This window comes from Molothrus aeneus, chromosome 28, assembly GCF_037042795.1.
Source record: "Molothrus aeneus isolate 106 chromosome 28, BPBGC_Maene_1.0, whole genome shotgun sequence".
NCBI lineage: Eukaryota > Metazoa > Chordata > Aves > Passeriformes > Icteridae > Molothrus > Molothrus aeneus.
This window is the reverse complement of record NC_089673.1, coordinates 4854080-4863831: the sequence shown is the minus strand read 5'-3', so window position 1 is coordinate 4863831 and position 9752 is coordinate 4854080.

The window sequence follows — 9752 nt, the reverse complement described above, 5'->3', positions numbered from 1 at the left end:
GCCCCAAGCCCCGTCCTTGGACCCTTCCAGGGGTGGAGCATCCACGTTTTCCCAGGAAAACCCATTCCAGCCCCTCATCACCGCCTGCTGTTCCCAGTTCTCCCAGTTTGGGCACGTCCTGTCCTGAGCTGGGAGCTGGGATCAGGCGGCTTCTCCCACCTCTGGAGGCCCAGCCTCAACCCTGGGCAGCTGGGAAGGAGCAGGATCCCAGGAAAATTTGGGATTTTGGGCAATTCCGGCGAGTTCCTGGTGCGCCGAAGTGCCTGGGAAGTGTCAGTGAGGGAAAACCTCCCCGAGTTTTCCAGCGGGACTGGGATTCCAGGAAGGGCAGCAGAGGGTGCTGCTTCCCCGGGCAAGGCAGGAAACTCCCGCCGGGAGCTCGGGGTGGCTCTGGCCAGAATTTTTCCCTGAATTCTGGGCAAAAAGAGAGGGATATTGGGGACGTGGGAAGGGCACGGGCAGAGGGACAATTCCTGAGCTGTGCCGGGGCGTTTGAGCCATTCCCAGCTGGGCAGGGCGTTGGTGGGGAATCAGGGAATCATCGGGGAATCATCGGGGGATCACCAGGAATCATCACCCAGCGATCCCGAGTGGGATCCCGAAATCCCAATGACCATCCCGAGGTCCTGGGATCATCAGGAAAGGTTTCTCTGCACGGGGCCCTGGTGTTGTTTGGGCAGAGCAGGGCCTGGCTGGGACACTGGGATCACCCAGGGGAGCTCTGCCTGCAGATCCGGCTGGATCAGGAAGTTCTGGTGATTCACCGGGAGCTGCTGCTGCTCCCTGTGAGTCACTGCAGGGGTGAGGGAGGGAGGGAGGGATCCATGGAATCCATGGATGGATGGATGGATCCATGGATGGATGGATGGATGGATCCATGGATGGATCCATGGATGGATGATGGGTGGATGGATGGATGGATGATGGATGGATCCATGGAGAAAGGGATGAATCCATGGATGGATGGATGGATGATGGATGGATGGATGAATGATGGATGGATCCATGGAGAAAGGGATGAATCCATGGATGGATGGATGGATGGATGGATGGATGGATGGATGGATCCATGGAGAAAGGGATGAATCCATGGATGGATCCATAGATGGATCCTCATCCTGAACTGAAAGCAGGAATTGCTGCTGTGGCTCCTGGGCTCCATCCTAGTGGGAGAAGAAAGAAATAGGAATTTGCAGAAAAATGGCCTCAGGATCAGATTTTTCCACCAAAAAAGCACATCCCAGGCCAGGCCAGGACACCCCAGGACATCCCAGGACACCCCAGGACACCCCAGGCCATCCCAGGCCAGGCCAGGACACCCCAGGACACCCCAGGACACCCCAGGCCAGGCCAGAGGGGTTTGGCTCTCTCCTTTTCCCGACACCCCCAGGAATTCCCCGCAGCCACTCCAGGGATTCTGGGGCTCCAGGCATGGAGGATCTTTCCCGAAATGTTCCTCCCTGCTGCTCCCGAGGAGCAGAGCCTGGCGCAGCCTCTGCCCGGCCGGGCTCCAGCCCCGTCCCTCTGTAATTACGGGATATTTTTGGCGTCCCTTCCTCTCGCTGTTCCGGGCCCGCTGCCCCCGCAGGATGAGCGGGGAAGGTGCCGGGCTCGGGAAGCAGCAAATCCCGGCCTGCAAAGGGCCGGGAGGAGCAGGAGCCGCTGGCCAGGGCTGGCAGCGAGCCCCGGGCCAGCTCCAGCACAGCGATCCCAGTGTGGGAGGGATGGGGGAGCTGGGCTGGGCCAGGCCAGGAAAACCGGGGGGTTTGGGGGAGCAGGGGGTGCTCTGTCCCTCTGGGAGAAAATTCCCAGCTGGTTGTCCCCAAAAAAATGGATTTGATGCTGGAAGTGCTGCTGGGGGCTGTTCCCAGAGCTGCCCTGGGATTGGGATTTCTCCTGGTTCAAACCTTCTCTTTCCTGAAATCTTATTTTCAAGCCCCTTCAAATTTTATTTTTGTACTCACCAAATTGAAGTTTTTTCCACTGAGCAAAATTTGGGATTTGCTGTTACCTGCAACAGGGAGCTGGCTGAGGGACCACAGCCATTCCCTCAGGAGCAGGTTTGGAACCTTGGATCCATCCCATCCCATCCCATCCCATCCCATCCCATCCCATCCCATCCCATCCCATCCCATCCCATTAATTCCATCCCCTCCATCCCATGGATCCCATCCCCTCCCATCCCATCCCGGGAGCCCCGGAGCCGCCTCTGGAGCAGAATTCCCATCTCAGCTGCTTCCAGTTATGTCCCCAGCACATGAAAGGGGCTCGGGTTTAAATTTAGCTGGGCAGGAAAAAGGAAAAGCCTTTTATCCTCCTGCTGCTCGTCCCAGCTCCAAACCCATCCCGGGGAGCCGCAATTCCCACTGGGATTGGGGCTGCGGAGCCAGAGCCGGAATGGGATGGGCTGGGCACGGACAGAGGGACACAGGGACAGAGGAACGCAAGGACAGAGGGACACAGGGACACAGGGACAGAGGAACACAGGGACAGAGGAACACAGGGACACAGGGACACAGGGACACAAGGACAGAGGGACACAGGGACACAGGGACAGAGGAACACAGGGACAGAGGAACACAGGGACACAGGGACACAGGGACACAAGGACAGAGGGACACAGGGACACAGGGACAGAGGAACACAGGGACACAGGGACACAGGGACACAGGGACAGAGGGACACAGGGACAGAGGAACACAGGGACACAGGGACACAGGGACACAGGGACAGAGGGACACAGGGACACAAGGACACAGGGACAGAGGGACACAGGGACACAGGGACAGAGGAACACAGGAACACAGGGACACAAGGACAGAGGGACAGAGGGACACAGGGACAGAGGGACACAGGGACACAAGGACAGAGGAACACAGGGACACAGGGACAGAGGGACAGAGGGACAGAGGGACACAGGGACACAGGGACACAAGGACAGAGGGACACAGGGACACAGGGACACAGGGACACAGGGACAGAGGGACACAAGGACACAGGGACACACGGACACAGGGACACAGGGACAGAGGGACACAAGGACACAGGGACAGAGGGACACAGGGACACAGGGACACAGGGTTTTGTTGCACTCTGGGGGCTCAGGCAGCCCCAATTCCCGGGTTTTCACCCCAACCCCACCGCATTCCCCCCGGGCAGGCTCACCCGGCTCCTCTCCCGGCCCGGGGCCGTTCCAGCGGGGAGGGAGCGGCTGCCAGGGCCGGGGAGCGCTCCTGGCCGGGAGCTCCTGGCTGCGAGCGCCTCTTCCTCCCGCCAGGGGGAATTTGGGGTGGATTCGCTCCAGGTTTGGGTTGGCTGCCGAGGGACTCGTCCCCCGCTCCTGCTGCTCAGCCCCGGGGCCAGCGCTGGAGCATCCCCGTTCCCGCTTTTCCAAGGAATTCCATCCCGGGGCTGCCGGAACGGCCGCGGGTGCGTTCGGATCCCAGCGCGTCCCAGTTCCCCCAGTGAGGGCCGCGGCCCCGTCCCAGCCCGGAGCTGCCGCGGGAATTTCCAGGCTCCTGGGTGTCCAAAGCCAGGGCGTGAATTCCATCTCCCACCGCTGATTCCAGAGGTTCCCTCCCCTGGGAAACCCCTGGGATGGGCTCTGTGTGTGCTGGAGCAAAGCCAGTTTGGGACTGGGACCAGTCTGGGACCAAACCGTTTCCTTCATTCTCTTTCCAAGAATTAATTTTATTTTTCCACTGGATCTGGAACGGGGAATGTTGAGGTTTGGATTGTTTGGGTTTTTTTTGGTTTTTTTCCTTTCCTTGTGTCTGGATGCGTTCCCAGCCAAACACCAAAAATGAAATTTTTCTTCTTCCCAGTGAGAAAATTCCTTCTTTTCTGGGAAGAGGTGCCGGGGTGGGGGTGGAACTGCCCTGATCCCCGATTTGGGAGGGGCAACCGCGGCCAGGGAATGCAGAGCCCGGAGAAAAGGCACAGGAAAGTCTGGGACCACTGCAGCGAACCTGCCCCAGTGGCCGCAGCTCCCAGACCCTCGGATTCCGAACGCTCGGGGGGGAAAGGGAAGGGAGGAATTCCCGGCTGGAGGAAATGGGAGATGCTCAGGTTGGATTAATTCCCACTGGATCCGCGGCTGGATCCTGCTTTGCAGGCGGGGACCGGGAGCCAGAAAGGACCGGGAGCCCTCGGGGAGCCGGGAAGCAGAAGGGACCGGGAACCCTCGGGGAGCCAGAAGGGACCGGGAGCCCTCGGGGAGCCAGAAGGGACCGGGAGCCTGCAGGGACCGGGAGCTCGAACGGAACCGGGAGCCAGAAAGGACCGGGAGCCCTCGGGGACCGGGAGCCCTCGGAGCGGAGCCCTCGGGGCGCGGCACGGAGCCGCCCCGGTGTTTTTTGTTTGGATCCCGCGGTTTCCCAGCGGTGCCCGCAGGTCTGCGGGAGCAGCCGCGGCAGGAGCCTCGCCCCGGGCCCGGGACGGTGGGAACGGAGCTGGGAGCGGCTGTGGGGTCGCTGCCACCCCCTTGGAGCTCTGCAGGAGCTTCCCAAAACCCCGGTCTAACCCCGGTCTAACCCCGGTCTAACCCCAGTTTAACCCCGGTCTAACCCCGGTTTAACCCCGGTCTAACCCCGTGCCCAGCCGGGCCCGGTCAGGAGCGGGGGACGCTCTGGACTTTCCCGAGAATTGTGAAATCCCCCAGGGAAGGCTGGAAGAGCGGGAATGTCTCGGGCTGCAGCACCGCGGAAGGTCAGGCCGTGCCAAGCTGGACTCGACGATCCCAAATCCCGGGATTTGGGGCGGGGGGATGGAGCAGCGGCACCCCCTGACCCACCCTGCCCCTCGGGGCGCTCGGGGGCTCCGCCACCCGCGGTGCGAGCGGCGTCACCCAGGATCCCGCGCAGCATTCCAAGGAATCCGGGGCTGGCTGCGCTCACCGGGCCCGTTCCCGTGTGCAGGTAGGAGCAGGCTCGGGGAGCGGGGCTTGGAACGAGCCCAGGGCCCCTCCGCGCTCCCCGAACCCGGCACGGTTCATCCCCCCCCGGCCACGGAAGCTCAGGGAAGCCGCAGCTCAGCCCCCGAGGGCTTGGAGGTGGAATCTCCGCCTCGCCGGCTGCGAAATCGGGAATTGTTGTGGAAATCTGAGCCCAGGAATGAGAGCGGGACGCTGCAGAGGGAGGGATGATGCCAGAGGAACCAGGATGGGCCCCGGGATGCGGGAACTGCGCGGACAAAGCACAAAACACAAAAAAAAAAAAAGCACAAAAAGTGCGAATGGGTTTGCCCAGGGCGGTGCAGGAAGCCCAGGGGGGAGACAGGAAATCCCATCCAGTCCCATCCCGTCCCCATCTCAGCCCCATCCCAGCCCCACCCATCCCATCCCATCCCAGCCCATCCCAACCCCATCCCAGCCCCATCCCAGCCCATCCCAACCCCATCCCAGCCCATCCCATCCCATCCCATCCCATCTCAGCCCATCCCATCCCATCCCACCCGGCCCATCTCAGCCCATCCCATCCCATCCCATCTCAGCCCATCCCATCCCATCCCATCTCATCCCATCCCAGCCCATCCCAACCCCATCCCAGCCCATCCCAGCCCATCCCATCCCATCCCATCCCATCCCATCCCATCCCATCCCATCCCATCCCATCCCAGCCCATCTCATCCCATCCCATCCCAGCCCATCTCATCCCATCCCATCCCATCCCATCCCATCCCATCCCATCCCAACCCCATCCCAGCCCCACCCATCCCATCCCATCCCATCCCAGCCCATCCCAACCCCATCCCATCCCATCCCATCCCATCCCATCCCATCCCATCCCACCCGGCCCATCTCAGCCCATCCCATCCCATCCCATCCCATCTCATCCCAGTCCCATCCCAGTCCCATCCCATCCCATCCCAGTCCCATCCCAGTCCCATCCCAGCCCATCCCAGACCCATCCCGGTGCTCCAGCTGCTCGCACCCTCTGGAGCCTCCCAGTTTAGGGAACAGCCCCGGGGGCACAGCCCTGACCCGGATTTGCCCCTTTTGGCCCGGGAACGCCCCTGTGAGGAGGCTCCAGCCCGGAGCCGTCCCTGGCTCCCCTCGAGGCTCCCGGGAGCCCAATTCCCTCTCCGGGCCCATCCCAGCCCATTCCCAGGCCACGGCCGCGCTGTTTCCCAGCCCTCCTGGCCGCCCTTCAAAGCCGGGCAGCGCAGAAACCTCTCCGGGCTCATTCCCATTCCCTTCTCCCAGCCGGGCCGGGCTCCTGGAGCCTTCCCTGGCCGAGAGGAGCCCGGGCCCGGCTCCTTGTGGGATCTGCCCCCGTGCCAGGCTCCGGCTCCTCTTTCATCCCGCCCCTCCTCGCCTTTGATTCCCGGCGCTGCGAGGAGGCTGGAGCAGGGAATTGTCAGCTCGGGCCCCTCCCGCCGGCTCCGTGCGGTGCAGACGGAGCGGGAGATCAAAGCCCGGCGCCTTTTTTGAGCTGGAATGCGGCGGGCCGGGAGCTGCGGCCAATTCCAGCGGCGGTTCCTCTCCCGTAACTCGATCCCACAGCCCTGGAGGCGTCCCCGGCCCTGACAGGTGACACTGGAGCCGCTCCTCGGGAACAAGTTCTGACTTTGCAGCGCACGGAGCTTTTCCGGCAGCGTTTGGAGGCTGCGGTCGGGCTGGGATGAGCTCGGCTTGGAAAGGACTCACCTGGATGGGATTAACCCTTTCCGGAGCTCCGGGGTTCTTCGCTGCTGCAGTTCCGAGGGATGTCAGCCTCTCCTGTGGGATTTGGGAGCAGCTTTGGCGTCTTTCCCCACCGTCCCGACCTCCCTGTTCCCCAGGGTCCTCAGGAGGCACCATCGGGAGGAAGCTCCAGTCGGGATTTCCCTCCCTGGAAGCAGGAAAATCGCTCCATCCTTTCCCACAGCAGCAGGAGGCTCCAGGAACCACCTCTTGGAAAAGTTCCTGACCCAGCTTGATCTCGGGGAGGGGGAGATAAATCCCAATAAATCCCAATAAATCCCAATAAATCCCAATAAATCCCGCTGGGCTGGCAGGAGTGCCCGGGCCACACCCGGGATCCTCTCTGGGATCACATCCAGGCTCGGGGGGGTTTCCCCAGCCCCAGGAGATGCTCTGGGGATGAGGATGGGATTCCCCAAACCCCGGAGCGGGTTCAGGGTCTCCGTGAACCCTGGGAGCTGCCGGGAAAGCTCCAATCGGGACTTTGCTCCCGGGGATTCCATGGAATGGCTGAGCAGGGAACAGCCGGGAATTCTCTGCCCAAATCCCACCCTGGAGCAGAGGCCTCGGCCGGGGCAGGGGGCAGGGGGGCACTCCTGGACTTTGGGGTGCTCAGAGCATTTTCAATTTTCAATTTTCTCGGATTTTCCTTCAGGAAATCTGGGAAGCTCCCCCTCCTCCCTGGGTGTCTTTGGGGAGAAATGGCTCTGGTGGGATCGTTCCAGGGTTTCCCCTCAGGACAGGAGCTCCAGGCACACCCCGAGCCCATAAAACCACGGAATGCCCGTGCTGGAAGCAGGGAATGAGTCTTGGAATGGGCCCAGGTCCCAAGGAAACCTCGGGGATGCTCCAGCCCCACACGGCAGAGGGGAAACTGAGGCTCGGGGCGGCATTCCAGGGCCAGGGAATGCTCCCAGGGACGCTTTTCCCTGCGGGGGCCGGGCGTTCAAAGGGCTCCACAAACAAAGGAGGGCTTTGAACTCCTCCTCATGGCGGGGAGGGCAGGAAAACCTTCCCAGCCGTAGCCCCCAGCCAGGGAATATCCTGGGATCCCCTTTGATCGGGCCTGGGGAGCAGGAACTCGGGATGAGGTTTGGAAAAGGTCCTTTCCTCCCCTGGGTGAGGAGCAGGACGGGGATTAATCCTGACTGCTCCAAAACTGGGCCTGGATCCGAAATTCCAACATTTTCCTCCTCACCCTCCAGAGCTCCCCAGGCCTCCATCCCTGGGATTTCCCCGTGGGATGCACAGCAAGGCCAGGACAGGGGGAAATGGGGAATTCTGGGAGCTGTTGCTGTCCCACAGCAGGAAGGGGAGGACGGAGCCCACCAGGAATTCCAGCCCTGGCGGGGTTCTCCCAGCCTGGCACCCACAGGGGCAGCCCAGAGGTGCCACCAGGGTGAGGTGACAGCCGGGGACAGCCCAGGTGGCAGCGGCAGGGCCGGGAAACGCTCTCCCGGTGTTCATTCCCTGCTTTTCCCGGCCAGGGAAGGGGATCCGGGGGGAGCAGAGCCTGGCCCAGCTCAGGGACGTTTTGTTTTCCACCCTCCCGCGGTGCCACTCCCCGAGCCAGGAGTGCCAGGGCTTGGAGGGAGATCCTTGGGGAAGAGGCGCTCCCAGACTCCGGGATGAGATGAGATAAGGTCTCGGGAATGAGATAAGGGCTCCGGGGATGAGATAAGGGCTCCGGGAGGTGCCGGCGCAGTCTGGAGCGGTGTTTTCCTTCCTCCATAGGTGGCCTGGCTGGCAGCTCCGTGGTGCCTGAGCAAACAGTTCCAAGGGGAGAGGAGCCGGGGCCAATTCCCTGCCGGCTGCGGGTTGAACCCTCATTAGCAGGCGGCGCTAATTGCGCTCCCTGCACGGGCCGGGCCGAGGCGGAGCTGGCAGGAAGAGCTGCGGGCTCGGATCCCTGCGCAGATGCGGATGCCGATAAGGAGCTGATTTATCCCCTGCGCTTCCTCCCTCGTGGGCACGGACTCATCCCCGAGCGGCTCCCGGCTGAGCTCACCCGGCCCCGGCAGCACCGGGAGCCGCTCGGGGGATCCCGGCTGGAGCCGGGCGGGGCTCGGGGGCCGGGCCGTGCCGGGATCCCGGGATCGCGGGGTTGGAGCCACGGGAAGCTCATGGAAAAATCCCTCTGGAATGGGATCCGGCTCTGGATTGGCTGCCCGGACAGAGGGGAATCCGGGAATCTGGGAATATGGGAATATGGGAATCTGGGAATCTGGGAATCCGGGGATCTGGGAATATGGGAATATGGGAGTCTGGGAATATGGGAATATGGGAATCTGGGAATTCGGGGATCTGGGAATCTGGGAATCTGGGAATCTGGGAATCTGGGAATCTGGGAATCTGGGAATATGGGAATTTGGGAATCTGGGAATCCGGGGATCTGGGAATATGGGGATATGGGAATCTGGGAATCTGGGAATATGGGAATATGGGAATTCGGGGATATGGGAATATGGGGATATGGGAATCCTGGAATCTGGGAATTTGGGAATCTGGGAATATGGGAATTTGGGAATCCAGGAATCTGGGAATCCGTGAATATGGAAATCTGGGAATATGGGAACCTGGGAATCTGGGAATATGGGAATCCTGGAATCTGGAAATCCTTGAATCTGGGAATATCGGAATCCTGGAATCTGGGAATATGGGAATCTGGGAATCCTGGATTATGGGAATATGGGAATATGGGAATATGGGAATCCTGGAATCTGGGAATATGGGAATCCTGGAATCTGGGAATCCTGGAATCCTGCTGTTCCCTGGCTCTTCCCACGCCGTGGGGCTGGGACAGAGCAGCTCCTGGAGCTCGACTCGGGGCCAGGAGGTCGTGGCAGGTTCAGGTCTTTGGGAATTCAGCTCCACTGGGGAAACCTCCCGTGACCTTCCTGGGGTCCCTCTGGACCGGGGGTGCCGGGAATGAAAACATTCCCCGTGTGGGGAATAAAACCATTCCCTGTGTGGGGAACGCTCCCGAATCCCTGTGGCTGTGCCAGCCCCACCTGCCGGGAGCAGAGGTGACACTCGGGAGCGGAGGTGACACTCGGGAGTGGAGGTGACA